This window comes from Euprymna scolopes, chromosome 9 (genome assembly GCF_053919585.1).
Source record: "Euprymna scolopes isolate OS-2025 chromosome 9, ASM5391958v1, whole genome shotgun sequence".
NCBI lineage: Eukaryota > Metazoa > Mollusca > Cephalopoda > Sepiida > Sepiolidae > Euprymna > Euprymna scolopes.
The window spans coordinates 42,663,130-42,688,129 of NC_136490.1; the positions used below are offsets into that span (position 1 = coordinate 42,663,130).

The following is a 25,000-nucleotide window of genomic DNA, read 5'->3' on the forward strand; positions in this document are numbered from 1 at the left end:
TAGCTGCACTGATAAGTTGTGATACAACGAAACAGTACTGTATGTCAATAACTATATATATATATATATATATATATATATATATATATATATATATATATATATATATATACATATTGACATACGGGGTATTGAGATTTGGGAAAATCTTTTAATCGGTTTTCGGCCAGAAATTTCGCTGTCAAGAGGTCACAGTTCAATGATTTGACCTTTGAAAACTACTAAACTTCCCCGCCAATTTTCGGTCTAAACACATCAAATACTATATGTAGGTTCCTTGGACATGGTTCAAACTTTTTCATTTTATTTGAGCCCAAAACAATAAATATTAAGGTGTCAAAATTAGGGTCAAATTAAAAAAAAAAAATTCTTATGCGGGCTCTACGAAATTGCTCAGCCAAATTTTGGTCTAAACATTCGAAATTTTACATAGAATGTATTCAGACATAGGGCAAGCTTTTTAATCGTTTTTTGGCCGAAAATTTGGCTGCCAAGGGGTCAAAGTTCAAGAGATTTGACCTTTGCAGTCTGTAGCAAACTATTCAGCAAATTTTGGGTCTAACCACTTGAAATTTTACATAAAAGGTATTTGGACATGCAGCAAGTCTTTTTAATCAGTTTTGGGGCGAAAGTTTGGCTGCGAAGCGGTCAAAGTTTAAGGATTGACATTTGGACACTCTATCAAACTCCTCCATCAATTTTGGGTTTAAACCCAGGAAATTTTAGATACAGGTTAAATGAGTCAAACATTTTGATATCTATATGCATTTGCACATAGAGTTATAAACAGCATATAGGGCCCGGGAAAAAACGGCCTGAACTGCTAGTATATATATATATATATATATATATATATATATATATATATATATATATATATATATATATATGGAACTCTGGCATAATTTTACCGGGTTCCTCGTGATTTCCCGTCAAGCCCAGATTGGGCGAGACCGGCAATCATCGTCGTCCGCCGAGCGTTGTTCAAATGTTTAAGCGGTAATCCGACTTTAGTTTGTAACTGCAAGCAGGCGACAATCGAATTGGAAGAAAGTAACTACTGAAAAAAATGACAGCCATGGAAATAAATCTGTGCAAGATTTATAAAACAAATGGAAACGCCGATGCAGACAATTACCTTTTGTCAGGAAAAGAAATTGCTTTCCCCAAAAATGAGATGCAACAAATGTAATCATAAATGTTTACTAAAAAAAAAAAGAAATTGCGTAAAGGATGGCTTCTCCTGGCGGTGTACCAGTGGTCAGTGTAGACAGTGGGTGCCATTGCGCACAGGATCGTTTTTTGCACGTTCCAATTTGGATATTGCAACTATAGTGAAACTCATCTATTTATGGGTCTTCGAAATGGCGACACTAAAATATATTAAGAGAGAATGCGGTGTTATATCCGGACACACGTACATGGATTGGAAGAACTTTCTGAAGGAAATTTGTCAGGCGTATTTCCTGAGGAATCTCCGGCAGATAGGAGGCCCAGGGCACACTGTAGAAATAGACGAATCCTTATTCCACCGGAAGAAAGATAACGTTGGGGAAATCCTCGAACCGCTCTGGGTCTTCGGTGGTAATGATATCATCGACAAGGAAGGTTTTTTGGTCACCGTCCCAAATCCAAACGCCGAAACCCTTCTTCCAATAATAAAAAAAAAATATATTCTGCCGGGTACAACAGTCGTTCCCGACTGTTGGAAGGCCTATAACAAAGTTGGAGGAGAAGGCTTCCAACACCTCACTATAAATCATAGTATTCACTTTGTAGACCCTACGATGAAGGCAACAACGAACCACATCGAAAGGATGTGGAAGGAAGCGAAACAGCGTAACAAGCAAAATGTGGGACAAACTGGCAGGTTCTGAATACATATTTATTAGAATTTATGTGGAGACAAGCATTTGGAAACGATCCTTTTATCTCCATCATAAATCATATTCCCGAAAGCTACCCGGCTGGGGAGCTTTCGCCCATTTCCTCAGCCCCATCACCTCTCTCTTTGCTGTTGATGGCCGATCAACAGTCGAACGAAGCAAACGATTCCTAAGGAAATATCCTTCTCTCCAGAAAGCTCTTCCGCCAGCAAATAACAACCGTTTATAGAAAAAAATGTTTTAAAAATCAATATTTTTGATAAAAAAATACTAATAATTAAACAAAAAATTGTACTTACACCTAACAATTATACGGTTGAACAACCTTTCTTTGCAGATAAATTAAAAAAAAACAACTTCTTGCTGATAAATATTATGCAAAAATAAATGAATAAATAAATAAATAAATAAATAAAATAAAACCAAAAAAATGTACTTACACCTGACAGTTATATCGGTAATCAACCTTTTTTGCAGATACATTAAAAAAAAAAAAAAACTTCTTGTTGATAATTATAAAAAAAATACTACAATAAATTAAATAAACATATTTGTTTTTTTAAAAGTAGGTTTCTTGTTATTATTTGGAAATTTTCAGTTGTTTTTTGTTTTTTTTTTGTTTTGCTTTTTTTTTTACTTATCCTGCGTCTGTTACGCCACTCGGCTCTCACCGATGATTGCCGGTCTCGCCCGATCTGGGCTTGATGGGAAATCACGAGGATCCGGGTCAAATTATACAAGAGTACCATATATATATATATATATATATATATATATATATATATATATATATATATATATATATATATATATACAGGTTTTCTGTAAAAGTCTGAGGACGCTACAGACGCCCCCCCCAAAAAAAAACGGGCGAGTAGCCGAAACAATAATGTAACTTAATAGAAAGATACGGTAATAAAAAATAAATAAATAAAAAAAAACGCATATTTTCTCTACAACAGTATTGAGCACTTTCTTCAGTTTTTATTAATTACCATATCCACTAAACTATATATATATATATATATATATATATATATATATATATATATATATATATATACATACATATATATATATATATATATATATATATATATATATATATATACATATACATTACATGAGAGCGTAATTTGAGGCAACTAAATGTATAGCGTTTTTTTATTTTTGTTCCACATCAACTATTATTTTTGTTCCTGTATATGTATCCTTGGTTGAATATATACTAATTAATTTTTTAGAAAAACAAAACTTACTTAATGATGCAAATACTATATTGAAGTGCAACGCTATTCAATAAGACCCTATCATAGACCATTTTCCAATTTAATGGGTCCAGTACTCACTAGGTGTGCCATCATGTTCCCCGAACAATACAATGCTTATGCATACAACATGATTGCTTTTTATGCGAAAGTCTTACAGTATGTTATCAAATACTGGAATCTGTATAGGAACAGATGTGTCTCTAGTTTTTGCTATGTTCACCAACTGATATTTGTCTCCTTCTGTCCGTTTGGTTTATACGAATAAATTATTTAACAATACTGAATCCCGTACTTGTAAGCCAGCTGTCATCTTGGAGGAACTAGTCTGATGTAAGAAAGCCTACACACACGCATATAAATGATTACTTTCCATACGTATTGCCAAGTCGTTAAGGAAACCAACGAGTAACATTGGCGTGTTACCATTTTGACAATCATTGAGCCGAAGCACGGCCACCGTAATGTTAATATGGTCACTGAAAAAAATGACGTCATGCCTGACGTATGAACAACCACGATATGTAGAACAATCAGTCTGCGATGATAAATAAAAGAGAAAGCATTACAAAACTTTTTCAAATATATTGAAATCAGAAGAAATGAAAAAAAATCGCGGTTAAAATTAAAACTCAATTTGTATAATATTCAATAAATATAAAGGGCAACATTCTGTTTAAATGTTTGTATGTATGTTTGTGTGTCTGTCTAAAACTTTCGTCAGAGGCGACGGATTTTCACGAAATCGTATCATTTTGAAGCTCAACCATTCGGGCGACAAATATCTAAAAAATGCCTAGCAACATTAATTATGACACGCGGAATATTCTGTGTAGCTTAATTGTCATATACATTTTTATAACTTAATTCTTAGCTCTACCTATGTATAGAGCACTGTTGAAGTAAATACAGAAGATTTACGCATAAAATTTACTTTCCCTATATTAATTTATGTGATTAAATGAAGTAGTCATATATATATATATATATATACATATATATATATATATATATACACACACACACACATATATATATAAATATATATATATATATATATATATATATATATATATATATATATATATGCACAAAGATAAAAGCGTAGCTTCGATGCCATCAGCTGGAATTGAAACGAAGACATACAGCGCTCCTGTTTTCGTCGTGATTGTCTGAGCTATCGCTAAATGTAAAAGTGGATAAAAATTACGCGACTTTAAGCTAAAACTGTATATTTACGCACGCGCAGAAATTAATTAATTTACTCATGTCAACGTTAACTGATCTTTTTTTTTTCAATCTGGACCCCTCTAGCAGCTACTTTTAAAGGCTAAAAAATCAAATCGACAGTGTGCCAGCGGTTCAAATACTCTATATGTCAAAGTTAAAGTCCGTAATTAAAATACTCAAAGAGGATTGTTTGTGACATTTCGCACACACACCGACAAGGTCATTTGATAAACAAAAATAAAAATTAAAAAAACGGAAGTTAAAAAATATCTTAAAATTAATTAAATTAATAAAATTTATTAGAAGACGCTTAGAAAAAAAACATATTTAAAATAGTTTAACGCAATAATTTATGTAAATAAATGTCACTTTTCCTATTTTCTGCAGACATTAATAGCATATGATTTGGATTTCGATTATATATAGAGAGTGAGGAGAGGAAAGCATATTCAAAATGGTAATTCCGTAAAAGATGAAATGAGAAACGTAAAACGTAACTGATTTCATAAGATGCTAACTTGGATAATTTCAAGTGGAATTATGATGTTATCAGTAATTATTATGGTACTTAGGTCTGGAAGGACTCATTCCTTTGTGAATTTTGCCTTGGAAGGTTCACGCAGTTTACGTATGTTGCCGGAATATGGCGAAACGCTAAACCATTACAGTAGACGACAGTTAATAAATGGAAAGACCGTATCAGATTTAATCGTAGAAAAATTGAAATTCTCAAAAATAAATTATTTTAGTCAAGCCGTCATGATTATCATGCTTGTTTGAAGTTCTTTCATTTTATCAAGAATGGAAATACAAGGATTGCAAATGTTCGAAATTGGGAAAGGAGTGTGACCGATTGAAAAAAAAACTACCCGATACATTTGTAAAGAGTAATTTCTTAGAAACCCCCGGCAGTTAATGGAAAATGTAAAAATCTTTACCAAATAACTAAACCTTTTATATTAACACAAATAGCAATATTTTGTCAACTTTTTTTTATAATACCCCCATATGTCACCCCCCAAAACAGTAACATTTTTTACCCCGCCCCTAAATCCAAAATCCAAAGAAAATACAAAAAAAAAAAATGTTTTCCCGTTTTACTAGAAATTTTTCTACAAAATTTAAATATTTATTCATGAAAATCACTGCATGTTGATTTTTTTTCATTTATATTGTATTTCCATTTTTCAATTTTTCCATTTAATTCACTGAAATTATATACGATAAGTGTTTTCTAATGTCATATTTTTTCTCTTAAAATTAAAGTTTGATCATGGCTTTGTATATTCCAGCGGTTTACGTAAGGTGTTGGAATATACTGAGATATATCCATGGAAAAATGAGCCGATCTATAAAAAAGTACCATTAATATATCAGGTTATCAAATGTCTGGTTGTCCATAGCTCTGTTCTAAATATATCTGTAAATTTGTAGCCAAAAAAAGGTTTGAATAAATAACAAATGTGATACCAATACACACACAAACACACACACACGCACTCACACACACACACACACACACACACTCACACACACATACACACACACACATATATATATATATGTTTTTTTTTTATTCTTTTATTACAGGTTTATCTGTTTGCTTACACGAAGCTGTTGGCTCGTAAACATGGTTCAACACTCGAAACATATGTAACCAAACAGATAAAACGGTAATAAAAAATAAAACACATAGTAGCTCTACAAAAGTATTGAGCACTCTCTTCAGGTTTTTACTAGTTACCAGTTTTACCAACTATATATATATATATATATATATATATACACTTGTGCCCGATATTATTCATACCCCTCCTTGAAAATTGAGTTTATTAGGTGTAACTTTGTAAGAATTTATTGTTTACGTCCATATTGATACATATTCTTAATAAACCTCTTCTGATCATTTTCGTCATTTTAAAATCTCGAGATACTTGTAATAAAAGAAATATACAGCTATTTATAAAATCTGCAATGTTCAAAAATAATCATACCCCCTTATTTTTTCAGTATTAATCGAGTTTCTGACTGTTTGTTTCCTGTTTGATTCTTATTTTGAATGCTTTTATACAACCTTTGATTAATTTCATTTCGTTTTTTGCATTTTTCAGAAATTAAAATGATATCAACTGAAAACCAATAAAAGAATAAAAATTATTAGAATGGGGAAGAAAAAAAAGCTTAGTAATGATCTTAGGACTAAAATTGTGAATTTACATAAGGATGGTTTAGGTTACAAGTCAATTTCCAAGAAATTTGAGGTCCCTACAGCAACAGTACAGAGCATCATCAAAAAATTCCAGAGCCACCACACAACAAACAACTTGATTGGTAGAGGAAGGAAAAGGAAACTGTCTGCTAGATCCACCAGGGATATTGTAAGCAGTGTTAATGCAAATCCAACCACCACTACTAAGGACATTTTAGAAAATCTTGAGTCTTCTGGCATAAAAATATCAAGGCAAACATTGCAAAGGACTCTGCATGAAAATGGTTTGAAAGGAAGAAGACCAAGAAGGACTCCATTGCACACCGGAAAACACCTTGCAGCACGTCTAAAGTTTGCTAGGACCCATGTGAATTCTTCAGAGTCCGTTTTCTCAAGTATTTTGTGGACTGACGAAACAAAAATTGAATTGTTTGGCCATATGGATGCTTCTTACGTTTGGAGGAAGAAAGTAGAAGCGTACAACCCAAAGAACACCATACCCACGGTGAAACATGGTGGTGGTAGCCTAATGTTTTGGGGCTCCTTTTCGGCTAGTGGTCCAGGTAGTTTGGTCAAGATAGATGGAACCATGAAGAAGGAGCAATATTTGGAGATAATCCAGAAAAACATTAGACAGGATGCGGAGAAGCTCCATTTAGGACCAAACTGGGTCCTTCAACAGGATAATGATCCAAAACATACTGCCAAAATAGTCAAGAAATGGTTTGAGGAAAATCAAATTAATATTTTGGAATGGCCTAGCCAGAGTCCCGACCTGAACCCTCTCGAAAACCTCTGGCACATATTGAAAACTAAGGTTAAAAAGCGGAAACCTAGAAATTTGAGGGATTTGGAGAACTACTGCATTGAAGAATGGTAAAAAATCAGTGTTGATGCTTGTAAAAACCTTGTTGATAAATATCCAAAACGGTTACAGGCAGTTATTAAGAATAAAGGGCATGCTATTGACTATTAGTAAGAGAGGTATGAATAATTTTGAACTAGTGCCATTATTGTTTTTCTTTGTATACTGTTTCAAACTTGCATAATTTATTTATTTGTTGAGTTTAAATTAAATGCTTATGCTTGATTTATTGTTTGAAATCCCTTTAATATTGTCTACCTTCTGGTTTGAGCAATATTCTTATAGAAATCTCAAAGATCCGAGGGGTATGAATAATATCGGGCACAAATGTATATATGTATATATATATATATATATATATATATATATATATATATATATATATATACACACATATATATATATATACATATGTATATATATATATATATATATATACACTTAAATATATATAAACAAAAACTTATCCCCTTAAACTGCAGGCACACATCAACCAACATATACCGACAGAAAGCCACGTCATTTTCGCCCGTCTTTTGTCTTGGAATTGGCCAGTATCTAATTGACTATCCAACTGGTGCCAGTGCCTACAAAATGGACTGTTTCAGAATATGGCGCCGGACCTACTCTCGAAATAATTTAAACGTTTTGGAGTCAGTTCCATTTTTTTCACGCAAACCTTCGCTTTGTCGGCAAAAAGAAATGTTAAATGTCTTCCTTTATCTCAATTGTACATATTTTTTTTTTTGAAAAAGAAATCCAACAGTGTGCTCAATTATAAGGACAATTCAAAAATAAGAACGTATTATTAATATTTTGTTTACAGAAAGTTTTAGATGAGATAACTCATTGGTACCGTCGGTTTCAAACCCGATGATTAGGACCGTTTTTGATACCCATATCAAGCTCTCACTATACTCGTCTATTCCATAACCGGAAGTGGAAATAAATATATATATTAAACATTGACTATTACGCAGTTGTTGACACTAGGCTTTTTTGCATTACCAAATCCTTTTCATAGTTATTTTAAAGCGGAAGTGCTCCGATTCCAGTCTTCTTTATCGTATAATGTGATTACATATACTGACACAACGACCGACGTCTTCTTGGTAAATCTTGCCCTACACGCACAGCAAACAGAACAAAACAAACAAAAAAAACTCTATAAATGTGTGATTCTGCATCAGCAAACCATTATAAGAATTATATAAATCATTGCTGTTGTTCCGTGACACAGGATATAACTTACACAATCGTAAATTCACAGCGCTATTGTATTAGGAATATAAAGTAGCATAATTTCATATATTGATAGATTGAAAAGATAGCAATTTAGAATATTAATGGATTGCCCGTGCGCCATTGTAGTTCGCTGATAGCTGTTGCGAGGATAAGGGAGAGAGATAGATTGAGAGAGATTGAATGATAGAGGGAGAGAAAGCAAGGAAGAAAGGGGGAGAGAGACTGAAGGGGGAAAGCAATTGTGATAGAGACTGGAATTACATTTTTAGTATTGTAACACTTATTCAGCGATTGGTATAATGGTGGAATTTGGGCGGTTTTACGCTTAAAATACCGTTTAGCCTTCGTAGTAATGCAATTAAGATGGCGTCTTATTTATAATAATAATAATAATAATAATAATAATAATAATAATAATAATAATAATACAGCCAGCAATGGGGGAAACGCTACTTATATAGCATTGATATTTTCATGTTTAGCTACTGTTATACAGTTTCTACTTACACACATGTTTATGTATAAATATATAATCTTTTTCAATAAAAAAAAAAACTCCATTAACATATTTCAGTAGTTTTATATATGTATATACTTCTACGTAAAGCGACTATCATATTGACCGTATTGGATCGGCTTCTTTCTGAGCACAACTGCACCTCGACCAATCGTAGTCCCTTTTCTCGATCCTGTGTCATGGTTAACCAATGGCTAACCAATCCCGATTCCATTGTCAGAGATGAGTTACTTCTACAATCGATAGTTTATGTATCTATATATTAATAGGACAGTGTGTGTGCTGTTTTTTTGTGTCACGTTTACATCTTTTTTCTTCTGAGTGATTGTCGTTTAATTGTTACTAGCCTAGGTTTCCCGTCTTGCCCGATTGTTTGGAGGTGTGTGTTGAGCAAAAATAAAAAAAAAACAAAAAAAAAACAAAAAGAAAAAACAGAAAGCCTGAACCACAAAGAAAAGAACGTGAAAAAAAAAACATTGACGTCTTTGCCGTTGCGTTCATTGCCACATTGGAAGTGTGAAGGTTTAAATTAAAGTTAGTCAATCGAAAAGAGGGGATGCCTTTCGAAAATATTGCCGAAAAAAGCGACCCCTCGCGAGTTGAGGGTGAAAGAATTAATGTTTTCGCCAATCTTTCGATATTTGTCGTCCGAGGGGTTGTGCTTTACAACGATGCCGATCTCGTGAAAATTCGTCGCCTCTGTCGAATGTTTTAGGCAGACATGCATAATACGAACATAAATACATACATTTAAACAGACAGGTGATATTTCCTTGTAATAAATAATTTCACCAAGAGTACTTCATTAGTTTTTGTCTCGATTTCGATTATAGCTGAAGGAACGCAAGTTATATATATATATATATATATATATATATATATATATATATATATATATGTATATCTTATTTTTGAAATCACAACTTTATAATATGTAAGAATCGATAAAAAAAATTTACTCTATAATAATATATTAGTAATCTGCATTAATTAAAATATCATATTTAAGCGTATTTTATAACTTGGCTATGCCGGGCGTCCCTACTATATTAGATAAATACTTTGAAGTTTTGATAAAAGAGCTAGAATAATATCAGGGTGTTTCCGTTTACGTTGAAAATCCACAGAATGCCAACATCAATATATTACATATAGAAGAGTCCCGCGGAATTTCCTTAGGTCCTCCTAGTTTAATCTTAAAAAAAAAAAACTATATTCGTATATTTCAGTATACTGACAAAGGTAAGTTATATATAGCATGAAAGATAACATTTAATTTTGGCTTTAGCTATGCAAGTTAATGCGTTTCTGAATTTATGAGATTGGGACATATTATTCGCCTTATTAGGACTACTGTTCTCATTTTGAGTTTTTTTTTTCTCGCGTTTAATGCTGGATATACTTTTCGGATAGGGGGCCAGCTCGTTGGAGATTTTAGCATGTAATTAATTTTTTTTACTAGAGGAACATAATGTATTGCAAAACGAGTAAGGCGTGAGCGCGTCCGATATCGAATCAGTAGCAGCTGGTGGGAGAAACGTCAATTACAGACGAAACATCAATTACAGACGAAACATCAATTACAGACCTCGCTATCTTCCTGGAAAGTACATTGATTGATGACGTAGAAAATAACACTCAATATTAGAAAAGCAGTCCGAAGAATCCAAATAATACAAATATTTATCCTCATCGGAAAGAAAGAAAAAAAAACGGAAGATTATATCAAATCGAATTAATGCGACCATGAAAAAGTTTCGAAAAACTATACCAAAAACAAATGCTGTTATTTGAAACTAGTGATATCAGACTATACCTTGAAATATCAGTCAGTTCCATAAAAGACACAGAGGATAGTAAAACGAGTGGACAATCGGCTCGTCCGAGATAGAATCCATAACAGCTGGTGGAAGAAATACGAATTAAAGATGAAAATATCAAACAAAATCTCGTTCCCTTCCTTCAAAATACATCACCGACTAATAACGTTACAATAGCAATCAAGATAAAAAAAAAACAGTAGTATAATACATCCAAAAAATACGAAACAACAAGCCATCTTCATCTTACAAAATAAAATCTATTTATATATCTCGCTTTCAAATTAGATAAGATACATATTAGTCATATTTAAATGATCACAGCAATTCAATATACGTTAACCCAAGAAACGATGACCCCCATCAATCATAAAACATATTACCTGTTCTGTTGAACGTACACTTAGCAATGATTCTCGCAATGGATGGATGGATATATATATATAGAAAAGTTATATGGTTAAGCTAGCTCAAGATATTCTAGTAAAAAATATAATAAATTTATAACTTAAAATATTGCAGCATAAGAATTGATTATATAGTGTTATAAATTGATTTTTTTAAAATATTCTTAATGCTGCAATATTTGGTCGAAGAATGAGTAACCAGTGAAGCTTTAAAGCAGTTCTAACTGACTAAAACTGGCACTTAACCATATATTCAAACACTACTGTGTTTGAATGATATATATATATATATATGTATATATATCAATGTGGGTAATATGTTTAGCTTTTCTTCTACAGTAGCATTGGTTCTAACAAAGCCTTCATCTGCATCATCCATGGTCTCAGGGCAGAGGTATGATTACCACTAACCTGTATATATATATATATATATATATATATATATATATATAGATATATATATATATATATAAACTGTTTTCTCATATATATATATAACTGCTTTCTCATATATATATATATATATAAAGTGTTTTCTCATATATATATATATATATATATATATATATATATATATATATATATATATATATATATATATATATATATATATATACGGAATAACTTCTGTTTCCGAGGTTCGAATCTCTCAACTGGCGTTAATCGTGGCACCCTGCACTGGTGATTCCCGAAAGGAGAAACACTAGTGTCTATAGGTATTTAATAATTATTATAGTAAATTATATATATATATATATATATATATATATATATATATATATATATATATATATATATATATATATATATATATATATATATATATATACCGCACTTTATACATGATGGAACGACACATTTATCGCCCTAAAGAAAACAACACTGAAACTTTATTTTAAAGCTTTTATTGAAAATATCAATTCATGTAGTTTAATTATGTACTAGACTTGACATCTATTCAATGTAGCCATCTCCAGCCTCAATCACCGCCTCGATACGATCACGGAACTGGGAGCATATCTTTTCTACAAGCGCGGATGGCGGCGATCAGCCTAACTTTGGTGGTGATGAAGGTCATGTCGGTGATGTTCTCGACGTATGACCAACCGAAGTCTTGAACTTTTAGCCGGTGCTTAGTCCTGCTGCCACACTCAGGGTCTACCAACGGCCACTAGACTGCACCAGGAGATCGCCACACTCTTCAGCACATCCGGGTACATGTAGTGTTGACTCTAAAGCCGATTCCGAAGATGTGAGGTGGCATGATGTGAAACCACACCGAAAATCATAGCCGTGTCCGGAAACTTCGTTGTCTTATATCATCAAACGTTGAACCGTCCGGATTTGCATTTTGTGGGTGGTGGCAACGGTCCTGTTGCCATAACTATGATCGGCAGAGGGATGTGTTGTGCATCGTCGATCTCGCTCGTTGAACATTGTGTCGCTTTCAGACATGATAGAAAGCTCCTATCGCTCATGAGATTTGTACACAGCTGGCCAACTAGTAGATGGTCTGTAACAAAAAACGAAAACCGGTTTTCATCAAACGGATATCGAATCATGTCTTTTCTAGGCGAAAATATTATTGTTCCGCCTTATATTTGTATACCTCATTGACGTTGCCTATAATTGAATGAAGATCAACGAATGCTTCACATATACACTACTTATATTTTAATCGAAACCGGTAAAATCATTCATTTCTTAATCAAATCGATTGTTGAAATCGGGAATCTATCACGGTTGCCAACAGTGATTTAGTCGACAATATCTTTATATAATAGATTGAATTAATGTTTAAAACGCAAAAATCACGTATCATGATGTTATAGTGTTCTTAACAGAAACATTCATTTTGAACGCGCCTTTGTATTGTCGGTGACCATACTGTTGATTTCATAAGTCGGGCTCTTCTGCCCTTTTGGTGATAAAACTTCTCAAATACAACTGTGATGTTACGCTTTATAAAAGTGTTAATTTGGTAAAAATCAGGCTATTTCTACTTTAATCGGATTTCATCGATTTTCGATATTTATTGGAAGTATTACTATTAGAAGTCCTGTCTAAGCACAATTCCAAACCCATAAAATAAATTTGTGTAAAATTTTGAAGAAATCAGCGCAGGCGTTTCGAAGTTCATAGAGAATGAACGCAGGCACAGCTACAAACAAACACAAATACACACAGAGACAAAATTCCTTTTATATATATATATATATATATATATATATATATATATATATATATATATATGTATATATATGTATAATTATTTTCTACTATAATAATTAAATACCTATATGTATTTTCTACTATAATAATTAAATACCTATATGTATATATATATGTATGTATGTATGTATGTATGTATGTGTGTTTGTGTGTGTGTGTGCGTACTGTTTGTATGTGAGGTGTGTGAGCATTAATGTATGAACTCGCGAGAGTATATATATAAAAAATCAGATAATATTTAAAAAAAAGAAGTATTTCAAAGACGCGTACATACATGATGGCAGTAATTGATCATCGTCTTCGCGGTGTCATTTTTCCGACTGAAAATTCTTTTATGTTTTCTTCCAAAGGCAGATCAAACTGAAGGCGCATGCAAGGATAACAGCAACAAAGACGAACTTGTTTGGCACGTTGCAACAGCACCAACGTGAAACGTGTCTACGTTCTCTCTGCTTTTCTTTATATAGTACGCATTCTTTTCAGTATGTGCAATAATACATCCGTATATGTATATATATATATATATATATATATATATATATGTATATATATATATGTATATATATATACACACACACACATATATATATAAGTATGTATATATATGTGTGTGTATGTGTGTGTGTGCATTTGCGTGTGTGTTTGCGTGTGTGCATTTGCGTTTGCGTGTGTGTGTATGCGTTTGCATGTGTGTGTTTGCATGTGTATGTTTGCATGTGTGTGTTTGCGTATGTGTGTTAATTCGTGTATAAGAAGAGGGGGATGTTGGCTAAAAGTATTTCCTGAGTGTAAAAGTCGAAAACTTTGCAAAATAAATGGAAATATCAAATACCAAACATGAACAGCGATGAAATCAACGTGAAAATAATTCTCCATCTGAACACACACCTTGTTAAAATTCTTCGTATATCTTCTTTTTTTTATACGTCTGAGTCCTAAGTTTACTTAATGTATATTCACATAGTTCGGTACTCTTGCAGAATTTGACCCGGGTCCTCGGGATTTTCCGTCAATTATGGCTCGGGCTCGGCCCGCAATCATCGGATTAAGCTGAATGTTGCTTAAATGTTGAAACGATAAATCGACAATATTTTGTTTTGTTTCTTTTTTTTGTATAAAACGTCTAATTTTTTAAATTATTTTTAGGTGATACAAGGGGTATTTTTTGTTTATTTTTTTAATATTTGTTGACAAAAAATAATTCGTAAATTTTCTACTCTGTACTTTCACCTATCAATTAATGCTTTTCATAAAAACAAAACTTCTGTCTACAAAAAAAAACAAAACATTTACTGGCACCTTACAATTTATGAATAGAAAAACATTCACCTTTTCTTGAAAAAACAACAACTTTTGTTAATAAAAATGCAAACATAAAAAAATAAAAGTAAATAAACAATAAAAAATACAACTTTTTTTGTTATGGATTTGTATATATGTATATAGTAAATTTAGAGTAGGGTTTTTTTATTTCTATTTTTTCGTTTTATATGTTTGGAAATTCCATGTGTAATATTTGCATACACTTTTATAGCTGTATATACTCGGAGTTGCCAGGTTGAAACGTATTGACGGGCATAGAGTTGCATACTATTTAAGATACACGGATTTTCCTGTAAGTAGATAACATGTAGGATTTTTGAAAGCATAAAATATTCATTTTCATCTATGAAAATTAAAGGAAAATAACTCTCATACCTTAAAAGGTAAATGACTCTGACCTCATTCATTAATTGTATTCATTTACTTAGTAAGTTTTTTTTATTGCATATACTACTGTTACCGGTTACGTGTGTTCACATTTATTTATTTATTATTTTTTTGTGCTGGGGTTATTTTTCTTACATCTATTAGCATTATTAGAATGGGATCTTACTCCGTTTTTAGATGAACATTGCTTTGTGTTTATAAAAATATCTTTTTTTATTCGAAAAAACAACAGATACCTTCACATTGACTATATCTGTACAGAGATTCAATAGGGAGGCAACTGTTGTGCAATCTCTAACCGCACATATCTTGGATCGGTATTGATTGAGTGCAGTTGCAATGATAAATCAGGAAGATTGGAAGCTATACCAGGACGAGCACGGACAGACGATGCTAATTCTGATTTTTCTTTTTAGTAAGACTCTTTATGCAATAAAGTCATGGAAATTTAATTTATGTTATTTAATCCCAACATGAAAATAAAATATATTGATTTGTACAAGTCCGAATGTTATTAGTTTTTTTTGCTAAGGAATCACTACGCATCAGCGCTCAAAGGCTACTAAAAGATAAGGGTTAATGACTGGCAGGTGGTTGGCGACACAGCATTGTTTTGATCGGTAATGGTGTTGGTGGTTGGGCAGAATTTGATTATTAAAGAGAAAGGCTAAACAAGAACTTGTTTATATTATCCTTGAAAACGAACGTGTTATAGAACATTGGGAAACAGCCTCATAGTATTGTAGTTCACTGACACCAGGAAAAAACTATCCTCATAGAATTTTTGTTTAGTTTTAGGCACAAAGAATAAAATAAATTGTTGATAGCGGTTGTAACTAGAGAAGTTTTTACTGTGAACTTTTTAAACATACTGAACCTGTATCAAGCACCTGCCGTGGAAATAAATATGGATAGTGACAGTAATATAGTGGAAGTGATAGAACTCGAACCCGGAACGTTATGCGATAGTCAACACCTGTAAACACTGTACCATGTTGCTTATATATACATTGTATTTATTTAACTTTTTCCTAGAAGGTTAGGCATAAAGATAAATGAGGTTTGGAAATCCATCGGACTGGGAGATTACATCTGGCCAAGAAAAATGTAATAATAAACTAAACCCTTTTTCAAGATAGACGGTAAAACTTCTGAAGGTAATTTCTATGTAAATTGCAACCTGTTGAATTCAGAAGATATTAAAGACCGAAGATCATAGAAGGAATAATATATTCAGATTTCTTTCTCCGTTGTATCACAACGAGTAATTGACTCTACCAATACATACCAATCAAATGACATCAAATTCTAATATCTTTCAAGAGGCGCATCACTGTCCGCTGTATAAAGCCTGTAATATGCGCTGCGTACCGTTTATAATAACAATATTAACATCAACCGTAACAACCGTTTATCGTCGTAAATGATTATAAAACTAACGATGCCACTGTTTGTAATATTAGTCATTTTCATGAATGGCTTCCAGTCAGTGATTTATCACTCGGACCATTAATTATCATCATCATCACCATCATTAAAAGCCGCTGCTCCGTACATTTGTAAAGTCGGAATCGGCTTAATTCTATCTGTTTGTGAATCAACGATGAAAGGTTAGAGTTAGGAATGAATTTGATTTGCTCATGAGATACTTTGAATAATAGCTTTTTCTTTCTGTCAGAGGCGTAAAGGGGTGCAGATAAGTGTAATGGATACGATTACAGGCTATGGAATCGACTAGAGCAAGTTAAAATCAGTTTTTATAAACTAATGATTTACGATTGACGAAAGCCAAAAGCCACTCGAGGAGAAGGGTTAATGGAATTGTAAATTGTATTAAACATTATAATGAAAGGATCGAGAACGATCTTTTATTAGATGGGCATCACTTATGAAGGGTCAAAGGCCGGTTTTGGATAGGGGTTAATGGGCGTCAGCTGACTTGTGAGACAGCACCGTGATGACCTTTGGTAGGATGTGATTATTTAAATAGGGTGGCTCAACAAACACTTTCATAGCATCGTACTTGAAAACGGGCATGTTATGTTAAGTTGGGAAGCAAGCCGGGGTATAACGTTCCACGGACAGACAGTTCTAGAAAATAAATTTTGCATATAGAATTTTCATTTAGATTTAGGTATAAATAGAGAGGCAGGAGACTTATTTGTTGTAGATAGATGAATGTTCGTTGAGAACGTCTTATGGGGAGACATGTATTGCAGTTCACATGAGTAACTGCCATGAGAATAACGGAAGAGCACACATAAACTCGCAACGTCTCTTCTGCAAGACCTTTTGATTACTTCAAAAATGAAAATAAAAAACGGCTCCACGAATATTTGTTGACATTAGACTTGAAAACTATTTGTCTATTCCCTAATGAAGCTGTCTAGCAGTAACATGTTCCACCGGTGGAGAAGAGATATTTGCAAGCAACTCTGTTCATGGAAATTATGTTTGCGTTTTAGTTACACAGCTGGCAAAAGAAGTGGGCATTGCAGTTATGACAGAGAGACGAGTTCTTGCTGTGAAGAATTTGCATGAAGTAAACCAGAGATTACCGCTCAGTTGAGTATATTCTGTGGATTTAAAGGAAGAGTAGAGAAAGACAAGCACCGCCTCTTCTATAATGCTGGGGGGGTGGTTGAAGAAAATAGCCAATCACCCCTTAGATTGTGAAATCGATTGTGTACTCTCTCGTTATTGGAAAACGTGCTCTCAGCAATATCTCTCAAAACGGATTCATTTTATCCTATAACACACTGCTATAGATATTCTTTTCTCCGTCGAAAATGTTGTTAGTCCCGGTGATTATCTCCTATCTTAAAGCGATAAACTGAACGAGTAATCTGAACCAACTCCATGACAGAACGTTAGTTATCTATTATTTTATTATTTGTTTTTTGAAATCCTTTGAGATGAAGTTTCATAATTTGTGTATTTATTTTTTTGTGGACTGTTATCCTCATCTTCATAGTTGTTGTTGTTGTTCTTTTTTCACTACGTTTCGGCCAACTTATCCTATGGCCTTCTTCAGGTAGTTAACCGTGATGGAATAGGAATGCTGAGTATTGTATCTGTATCCTCAGTAATTACTGTCTTCCATAGTTGTTGTTGTTGTTGTTATTGTCTTACCCCGCTTCGGCCAACTAATCCTCTGGCCTGGTGTGGGTAGGATTGAAACCGCTATCTTCGGACAGTACTCACATTTCATTTTTACAGTGTACTAGCAAGTAGATCCGACATGGCCCGGGATCGAATCATGATAAACGAATGTTACACACTTTGAATATTAAAAAAAAAATGTATAAAAAACGATTAAGATTTAAGAGAGGGAGAGAGAACAAAGCTCAAGAGAAAGAGAAAGAAAGGGGAAAGAGAGAGAGAAGGGGGATTAAGGAAATTACTGCTCCTTCTTACTCTCTCTTTTTCACTATCTATTCCACTTCATTTCCTTTATCTTCTCTTTTATTCCACTCTTTGTCCATCTCTCTCTAACGTCGCTATCTTTTCACTTTTAGTTTTCTTAAAATACTCCATCCTCAGCATGTACCATCACTCAACTGAATTCATTTCTTCTTTATTTACCGTTTTATTAAAAAATAAATAAATAAATAATATAGTTTAAAAGTTCCCAAAAATGTAAATATTAATCTACTTACGTAAAAAAAATTATTAAAGTTTATAAATTTCTATAACTAAGTTAGAAAAATCTTGTCTAAACTGACAAAAACTTTACGAATGAAATGCTTATTTAAATTTGAAATTTTGGGTACAAATAGCCAACTTTGTAAAGCTATAGCGAGCTTAACAAGACAGTTAATATTACAATATAGGAGGGGATTTTTTGTCATGCCTCCAACCACTGCCTGTACCATTTTTTCTATATTTTAAGAATTCAATCTATTGTACAATTGTACGTGGACTACAATCTAATATCTCAGATTCTTTTTACTAGCGGGACCTGTGGAAATTCCACAGCAGCATCTTTCATATGTAATATATTGCTACTGGACATTCTGTGGACGTTCAGCGTGAAAGAGAGACCCTCCCGATATTATTGTAGCCCTTTTGTTAAAACTGTAAAAGTATTTAAGTAATCTGGTAAACATAGTGTCAAAATATATCTGGCTATTACAATTTGTCTCCAATATCCTTATAGGAGTCTGTGATGTATTTCTATGGAATGGATTCTCGGCGCGAACGGAGACCACACGATATCATTATGACATCTTTATACAGAACGCGTACTACCCTTGGGTCCGATTCAGAAGGACAAGAATTTATGTTTTAGTTTCACAGACGATCCAAAGACCATATAATTTTTTAATTTTTTTTTTTTTTTACATTACGTCTTCAATGATCGGGAGATCCTATTTAGTTAAAAGGATGATAGAAGGTCATACAATACTACAAACATTAAATTAATGTCTCTATATATTAATTGATTCGTCGTAGTATGCTATCACTTCTAAACTCCTTTATAATAGATAGGATCTTCCGATTGAATAACTTTTAATCTGGAAACCGTAACGCATGCAACCACGTTAAAAACATTAAAAGTGCTACCCGATAAATATATAGATATTACTTGATGTTGTGGTTCACTGTTTCGCCTCTTTATTCAGAGAATCTAAATTTCTTTTTTGTTTTTTTTCATACTTTACATATCTTAGCTTATATCCAGTTGGGTCTAATCGCATGTTTGTATGCGATTGTTACTAGCAATATCATTTCTTTTATGAGCAATATTTTCGCAGCCATAATCAATTTCTTTGCGTCGTTTTATGAATAATTCATTTAATTTGTTTCTTTTTATTATTTCTAATTCTTCGTTTTGTTAACAGTTTCAAAATTATCCGTAGTATTTATTATAGTGTTATATTCTGGAGGAGTAATAATCTTCTAGTTAATGTGATGAATGTGTTTTCCGAGTCCTTTGCATCCTCTATGTAATATTCAATATTTATAATAACACCTAGTCTACCAACATCATCTTCCGTGTGTATGGATATTAATTTAATTAGGAATCAATTAAAACACGGTGGACATGGGTAAATACGGATAGTTCGGTAGTGTTTATAATTCATGTAATTTGTGTTTTCGAGAATTTTCCTTGAGATTTCAGCTGTTTTCATATTTTGCCATCGGTATTAATCTTACATTTATAAAAAAATCAATAGTTTTATTCATTATAGTGTTACATTAAATTTTTATATGTTCAAAGTGGCGCTGTTATTATTATTATTATTATTATTATTATTATTATTATTGTTATTATTATTGTTAATATCATTATTGCTGTTGTTACTATTGTTATTTTTAATATTATTATTAACGTTATTATTATCATTTTTGTAATTGTTGTTATGATAATTATTAATATTATTATTGTTATTATAATTGTTGTTATTATTATTGTTGTTGTTATTATTAATATTATTGTTATTATTATTGTTGTTATTTTTATTGTTATTATTGTTATTATTATTGTTATTATTGTTACTATTATTATTTCTATTATTGTAATTATTATTATTGTTATTATTATTGTTGTTATTGCTATTATTTTGTTATTTTTATTATTGTTATTATTATAATTATTAACATTGCCATTATTATTATAATTATAATTATTTTTATTATTATTATTTTTATTATTAATATTATTATTATTATTATAATTATTATTATTATTTTTATTATTATTATTATTATTATTATTATTATTATTTTTATTATTATTATTATTATTAGCAGTTCACAAGGAGCTTTCACACAGATAATCAAAGACAACAGCCTGTGGTCTTTCGTGAACACTGAGTGACAACAAATCCCTCCAGGTTTCCAGTGCTCTCCATCTCTCTTGATAATATTTGCTAATAAATTTGCTTTATCGCAACAGCTGCTCGTGATTGATTTCTCGTAGGTAAAACGTTTTATTTTATTTTCCAATCATAATTAAATAAAACTAAACGAAATATCTTAAGCGGAACATGAGTCTCAATTTCATTTTACTTGATATTTCCGATCGAAAAGCTTTATGAATTGAAATACAATTAGATCTAATATCAAAAGCATTAGGGTAATAACGCTTTCCGCTCCCGAGTCATAAACGCATTCAGTACAAAACAACTTGCATATTATTATCATTATTATTATTATTATTATTATTATTATTATTATTATTATTATTATTATTATTATTATTATTATCATCATCATCAAAAACCTATTTCGTCATTTTATTATTACTGTCGTGCCAATAAAACAAAAAAAAAACACCTTGACAATCTAAGCAAAGCTAAAACACAACAATAAAATAAAAATTATACGATGCATAAAATAAAAGGATTTTTTTTTGGCAAAGACCTGATAAAAATATGTTTTCCTATTTATCATCATTTTCCCTAAAGAACATTTTACCTTGCGATATAAATCCAAGAAAAAACAATATACCCATAGACATTAAATACCAAAAAACAAAAAAAAACAAAAAAAACAAAACACAAAACAAAAAACAAAGAAACGTCTCTTTCCTCGAGAAAACAGTGGATAACTTCGAAGCATATAATTACATGTGATTAGTTTGTAGAAGTTATCATATGTAAAAAGTGTTTTTTAATATGAATGTGACACGCTCAATATATGTTTTTAAACACACACACGCATATATATATTATATATATATATATTATATATATACACACACATATATATACATATATATACATATATATATATACATATATATGCACACACATATATACATATATACACACAAACAAACACACACACACAAACACACACACACATATATATATATATATGTATATATATATATATATATATAGTCTGTTTATTATACGAACATTGTTGGTTAGATATGTGCATGTTTCACTTATATCACAATTCAAGGATACCAGTTCACTCGACCAAATAAAGGTGCTATATGTTTATGGTCCTACATTGAGTACTTTTAAATAATCACGCGATCGTGCAGGAGAAATTTGGGGTGGGGATCTCAAAGGAGTTTGCTTTTCCATAAATCGCAGTGACTTGCTTATGGAATCCTAGAATTCGAGAGCGCTCAACTTCGGTAATTTTTTACTTGCTTTAGGCATGATAACACATTTACACAGTGATTGCTAATCTTTAACTGAACTAAAAACATGAGAATTACCATAAATCTAACAATTTATACCCTTCGTCTTATAATTTTGATCATGTGTAAAAAGCTTAATTTAATAAAAATGAAAATTTTTAAATAAAATTATTGGAATGTATCTTTTTGTTTCCATAACCTTTTAGATTGTAGCATTAGTAAACTTAAAAGTGTTTAAAATCTATCCTTTAAAAAAGGTTTCTTTTTTAAGATTTTTAAGTGGTCTTCAATTTTTGATCAGCAGTGTATATCCAAAATCTGAAAAAATTAAAATATCATATATAAGCGTATTTCACGCCCGGGCAAAACCCCTCCCCAAGCTAGTCTAATATATAAGATGTACTATGTTTGTCTGTCTGTTTTGATATTTTCAAACTTTATCTCCTTCGAGACTAAAAATCGCAGAGCAGCCTAAGAGGCCTCAAATGATTGGATTTTTATGAACCGTTCTTTTCCGAGTCTTAAGGGGATTTAATTGTTTTTATGGGGTCATAATGGGTCAAAATTGAAAAAAATCCTTATATATTTTGTATATTCATCTTAGTTTGATCAGTTCATATGCATGCAAAGTTGGTACAGTTGTAACAGCAGCAGCTTTGAATGCTCTAGTCTTGGCTTCGGTTTCGATTCTAACTGATGACACCTAAATATTTTTTTTTCCTTTTGAAATCACGACTCTATAATAATCTATACGGAAACTGAACAAATTAAAATATCATATTTTAGCGTATTTTACGCCCGGGTAAAGTCACCTATCCTCCCCACCTCGCGAGTAATATTATATGATAATATTTATTACACTTTAAAATAATTTATTCTGAATTTCAAATGAATTTATTCTGAATTTTCGTCATAATTTACTAAAATCTTTACATATTTTTTTCTTTTTCATTATAATCGCACTGACGTCCATCTCACACCAATGGAAATGAATGGCTCTCGTTTCGAGGAAGCGCCATATCTTGACAAGTTTCTGGGACTGGCCTTCACTCCTGATCTGAAATGGAATACATAAAATCTGTTGCCAAGCTCGCTGAAAAAATGATTGGATAATTCTACTGCTGTATATTGGTTTATATTGGAGGAGATGATATATTAAAACGTGTCATGTGTTATCTAGTGGATGTAATATATTGTTCTTTTAACAGACAAATAATAAACGTATAAATCGTATGTATGTTGTTTAGCCAGGAGGACATGATATTGACGTGTAAACCGAGTCATGTTGTATCAGACTTATCACACGGGATATTTTTAATATAATAATATATGCTTCATACCTTTTTTTCTTGAAGGGTTCTTCTGTATCTTCTGTCCACCCCAGTCTAGACGTCTGCCCTCTCTGGTGGTCAATCCTCAACTCCCTAAATCTCTCCAAAACTAACTACATCACGTGTTCTCTTACGTCACCTAATTACGTGTCTCAGACTAACGTAATCCACAGCTAGTTATTTGTTTATTCAAAACCCCAAATTAATGTTTACATATATTTTCTATTTTCACATTCCTTTTGCAATTAACACGTCAATCATTTCTCCCGCAATTTAATTGTTTATTCTTCTAATCATAATAACGGATCCAGCGACCATCCATCGCTCAAATCAATTAATAAGAATACAATAACAATAATAATAATGTTTTGATCATTGACCCCGCTTGCCACGATTAACAGATACTACGCTATGATCACAGCCTAAAGGGCCACAACATTACACTACTGCTTAAGTAGCTATCTCACTACCAATGTAATCCTCTATCTATATAAGAGCTAAGTGCACCCTAGAATAGATTACTGTTGCAAAATCTGAGCGGGAGCTACTTGGTGTGCTCTATCTTGATAAAGTAAAAACCGGCTGCGAAACCTAATAGGTGGTGCCCTTTTTCTTCTTGATACATGTATATATATATATATATATATATATATATATATATATATATATATATATTGGGTTGAGTCCGTAGCGTTTTTATCAAATACGTTTATTGAAACAAAAATCTAAAGTCAACAATAAATAAATAGATTATATCCAATCACTAGACCAGTTTCTCGATGCTGTTCCGCCCCAAATCGTCCGGTCTGATATCCCAGAAGTTGTTTAGCCAGGTTTTATTCATTGTCGAAGGAAACGCTCGTCATACTATTCGATAGGACGCAGAAAAGATGGGAATCCGTGTGTGCAAGTGCGGATTTGACCACTTGTGAAACATGGGTCTTGGTCTTATCGATGGAATCTTTGCAATCTAATAGCCTCTTTCACGCAATGTAGCTGGGCTATGTAAAACTCCTTGTTAACCGTGGCATTCCTCCCGACCATTCCCTAGTGCACCATGCCCTTATAATCCAACCAAACGTAGATCATGGTCTTCTTTGAATAGATATCAAGCTTAACTCTAGACTTTGGCGTATCTCCTGGGGCCACGCACTCCTTTCTTTGCTTGATATTTATGT

At 32.1% G+C, this 25,000-nt stretch overlaps 1 long non-coding RNA gene across 2 annotated transcripts in view; it reads left to right on the top strand.

The window, feature by feature from the left end:
* The window catches only part of LOC145284530 (uncharacterized), a 566,565-nt gene that overhangs the window by 91,449 nt on the left and 450,116 nt on the right, over positions 1 to 25,000 (top strand). Inside the window, exon 2 of one of the 2 annotated variants that reach the window (XR_013868860.1) lies at positions 21,144 to 22,059. The exons of the other annotated variant lie outside the window; for it this stretch is intronic. This is a non-coding gene — a long non-coding RNA (uncharacterized LOC145284530). Of the gene's footprint in view, positions 1 to 21,143; positions 22,060 to 25,000 lie in introns of those variants that run through there. 2 annotated transcript variants of the gene reach the window in all.